Genomic DNA, 4,744 nt, shown 5'->3' on the forward strand with positions numbered 1-4,744 from the left:
AATTGGGACAGATTGGGACAAACCACCTGCTTCCATGTTAAAGGGGGGATTTGGGTTTTTGTCAGTGTCCTTTGTGTATGATGTGACTATTACTTATCTCTTGGGTTCAACTTGGTTTGGCCAAGCCACTATACAGGTGCATCTCAATAAATTAGACTATCGTGGAAAAGTTAATATATTTAATTAATTCAATTCAAAAAGTGAAACTCATATATTATATGGATTCACTACACACAAAATGAAATATGTCAAGGCTTTATGTTCTGTAAATCTTGATGATTACGGCCTGCAGCTAATGAAATCCCCAACATCATTATCTCAGAAACCGGAAGCACCACAGTTACGTCTTCCGGTTTGCAACGACATAGGGTCTTAAAAATATATATATCTACTAAGTATATAAAATATCTAGTAGAGACAAACTAGTAATTACACTGCATCAAGATGATGTATATTAAGAAAAATATGTTGGTTTATTTAAGATATGAGATATTTCTAGATATTCTAGAAATGGCGTTTTTCGGTTGGTTCCTTCTTTTTTGGTTACTGTGAATATCTACAGTACATTGATGTTTACTGTGAGGTTCTACAGTACATTGTTGGTTACTGTGATTATCTACAGTACATTGTTGGTTACTGTGATTGTATACAGTTGGGACGTTACTACTGCTATTACTACAGTAACTCCAGAGTTGCTGTAATCTTTGGTTGGAAACACGGTATTATACTCTAAAATTGTATACAGTAATTTACTGTGCACACACACTGTAAATAACTGTGGATTTCACAGCCATTTTTTACAGTGCATGATTTTATTATTCTGCGATTCAGTCACATCTGGATCATTTTCTTTCTTATTATTGATCATTCAAATTGACATTTTTATCATTTGAATTGTTGCAAATGTATAATCTTTTTTGATCTATACACCTGACATCCCTCACACTGTTGCTCTCCCCCATTCGTGGACTTTCTTTGGGAATTCTTGTCGCACACACACTGTAAAGCGACTTGAGACTAAATGTGTAATTTCTGATATTGGGCATTATAAATCAAATGTATTTGATCGACTGATTGATTGACATCAACAAACATGGAAGTGGATTATTGACAAAACAAATCCATGTAGAGGCAATTGCAATTATTTAGGGCTATGACAGATCAAGAAGAGCTCCTTCTCCTCTCTTTAGCTAATTCCTTTTCCACTTTGTCCACATATGCGTTTGTATCCTCAAGAAGAATGAAAGATGGAGTTCCGAGTGGGATCTGACAATAAGTCTCCAGCAGTTTTTTAATCAAGCTGTGCAAACCCAGAGAACGTTCATTCTGCCTGTTTCACATGAAGGAATATGTTGGAGGTGTGATTATACTCAATTAACACTCTCCCCCTCCTCATTTCTCACTCACTTTAGTTGTTTGTCTCCTTGTTTTTCTCACTCACAGAAGCAGGCGCGCAGACACATGCAAGCACACGTGTGTACTTCAGCTCATTAACTCACTCTCCCTCCATCGCAGCTTCGTTTCTCCGTCAGCGGGGGACTATTAGCTCCAGAGACCGAGGCGGCACCGAGACTCTCATTAATATGTTCTCCTCATCTGTGCCTGTAGTGTTAAGCAACAGCACAATGGCTTGTGTTGGCATGACGCTTAAGAAATCTGTTATCTATTGCTGCTAAGAGGAAGTGGATGAATGTGTTTGGAGATAGTTATTGCATTTGCTTCAACACACAATAAGCCACATTATATGCAGAAATGCAAGTGTCACTACATCAATGATGGATCATGATGATTTCTCACATGAAAAGTAATTCATCACACAGTATTCCACATCACCTGGTAAAGATGCAGGGGTTAAACATTTCATTTCAAACCTTTATTTAACCAGATTGGTCCCATTGAGATCATAGAACTCTTTTTCAAGGGAGACCTGCAGCATATAGGTTCCACGTGAAACATAAAACAATAAAGGACATTATACATTATATTATACATTGTTTTCAACCTCCACTGATTCAAAGCCCTCCCTTCAAAACCTGGTTAACTCTCGCTCTAGTAATCCTGTCTAGACTGCGTTTGGTCGGTTCTGATCCAGAGAATGGATTTATCGGATGGATGATTTGGGAAATTAGTCAATTGGGAGAGAAATACAAGAACAGAAGGCAAACGTGACAAAACAAGCGGTGGTGTGCTTTCTGAATCGCCCTCCATTAGCACTGGCTGAAACGTTTTTTCTTGCAGCTTTACCTTTGCACATCTGTTCAAATTCAATAATGCCCTCGAGCTAACTGGTACTGTTTTGGACAATATTGAGCTGAGGGAAACGGGGGGTATGGATCGGAAAAGACAGACGGTGAGAGAAACAGATCATGAATGTTGACTACAAATATGACGAAAGAACAGTTTGTTCAGACAAATTGGGAATTCATCCCCACCAAATATCACAAGCTATGATGAGATGTGACGAGTTGTTGAGATACTCAGTCTTTTGTTGGATACAAAGAAGGGCAGGCTGTTTGGCCATTACCGAGCCCTGTCATAAATGCTCAATATGAAACTAAAGAAGTGGCTCGTATTTCAAAATCCTTTTTTCTGATCAAACAGGATGTCAGGTTTCAGGCTGCTGTTGATTGTCTCACTGGTCCCAAAGATGCCGGCCTGTCAACTTACATTTCTTAATCGCCTCATCCATCTGTCTAGTCGTAAATAATTCTCTTTTAACTTCACCCTCACGTACAAAGCCACTTTGATGCATGGGACTCTTTTCCTGACAGCCAAACAATTAATAACTGCTCTTATATTCTCAAGTTACTGCCAGGGACTTTAATTTTAGATCCCTCTTGTGACACTTACTATTAGTGTGAAGGACACAGGTTGTCATCATGCTACTACTTAAGGTTTTGGGGGCTATGACATTAGCTGCTCCTTTAATTAATTTAAATTCAGAAGCCTTCCCATTCCTGAAATCTGTCCAGCTGGGTGCTTTCCTTTCCATAATTAATTTTAACATTTCCTTGGAAACTGCTTTGGCGCATCTGAGCATGTGTTTTCTCAGCTTAAAGTCAAACTGATATCACATTTAGTCATCTCTTTCTGAAGCGAAAAGTAACGTCAACGTGTTTTTTTTAATGTATTCTTAATAGTTTTTAATGTGCATATTCAGCAGGACAGTTAATGTGTTTTGTTTGTGGCTCTTGTGTTGCGTAGGCTGCTGTCTGGCTCAGTGTGACCGTCTGCTCTGCTTATGAGAAAAACACATCCATATACGTGGACCAAGAGATAATGGTTTATGTTAGAATTAAAGCGAAACTAGGGGGAACCATACAACGGAGTAGAAATGTCGAATTTTTTGCGTCTGTTTTTTAATTTTATTCAAAACACAGTAAGAATGAAGAATGATTTCTTTCTTGTAGGTGCGCTAAGTTTTTCCTGACTGTTCAACTTACCATACAAATATCCCTATGTTTAAAACTGATTAACTGCTTTTATAAAAACAAGTTACAGACAAGTGCACAGTGTTAGCGTTGTCCCCAGTCTCCAGTGATGTACCTGAACGCGTTCAATGAACGATCGTTCATGAACGCGTTCATATTTTGGGCGAACGTGAACTGAACGTACTGTATTTCCGCTAGATGAACGTAATTGAGAACGCGTTCATTCTCAGCGCTGTATAACGGCGTTCAAAAGTGCGTTCATTCTCAGCACTGTATTATAACGGCGTTCAAAAGTGTGCCAGATTTCATATGCCTTTCAGCCGAAAACCCAGTTAAAACACACCGTAAACAGGCTTCAAAATAATGCGGAAAACCACCCAATCTGGCAACAGCAAGCTGCCTGTGACGCGTACGCGCCTGTCACCCCTGGCTGTCGCACTAAAATATAAATATACTAAATATATCAGACTCCTCACAAGAAACAATGTGGAACCGCGGAACCGGCGAGCATTGAATGAATGAATGAATTAGTAGGGACGAAGCCGAGAGCAGCTGCAGCAGCACTCAGAGTGAGACTCTACGGCAGGGGTGGGGAACCTCCGGCCTCCGGCCGTATACGGCCCGCAAGACAATTTGGTACGGCCCTCGAGGTAATTTATAAACAAACGTAAAAAATGAAAGAAATCTAGACCGCAAAAAAATTAAACAAGCGAGTGCCTGTTTTTCCTGGCCAAGGTCAGGGTCCTTGAACACAACACGAGCCTAACGTGTCATCACGTGGTATATGTCTCGACTGACAGGGGTGCAGTTCTGACGGAGAGCACCAGAACGCCACTCCAGCACTTCAGAAATTGCAGTACCGATAAGTCCATACACATGCCGCAGTTTCTGCGTGTCTGTGTCTTTAGTTGAAAGCCCAGTGGCGATCTGCTCATCGGTCATACTGATCAGACAGTCAATAACTGTGTTGTTATCATTATCATCTGGTTAGCTAGCTATGCTAACGAATATAAGAAGCTTTGTCTACAACCAGTGAGGTAAAGGCACATCTTTATATGATCATTATAGTTATAAAAAAAATAAGAGAATAAAGTAAACAGGTATAAAATACTATATGACAGTTATTAATAAAGAAGAATACAGTTTGAAAGGGGAGTGATTTGTCAAATACCCATAAATTAAAAGAAAATCTGCTTACAGTTGTGTTTGGGTGTTGAGAGATGTGTCCATAGATCTCCTAATGTTGCTCTCAAAGTACAACAAATCTTCCCAGGGGAGCATGCCCCCCGGACCCCTCTAGAGGAGGTTAGGTC

Source organism: Pseudochaenichthys georgianus, chromosome 8 (genome assembly GCF_902827115.2).
Source record: "Pseudochaenichthys georgianus chromosome 8, fPseGeo1.2, whole genome shotgun sequence".
Taxonomy (NCBI): domain Eukaryota; kingdom Metazoa; phylum Chordata; class Actinopteri; order Perciformes; family Channichthyidae; genus Pseudochaenichthys; species Pseudochaenichthys georgianus.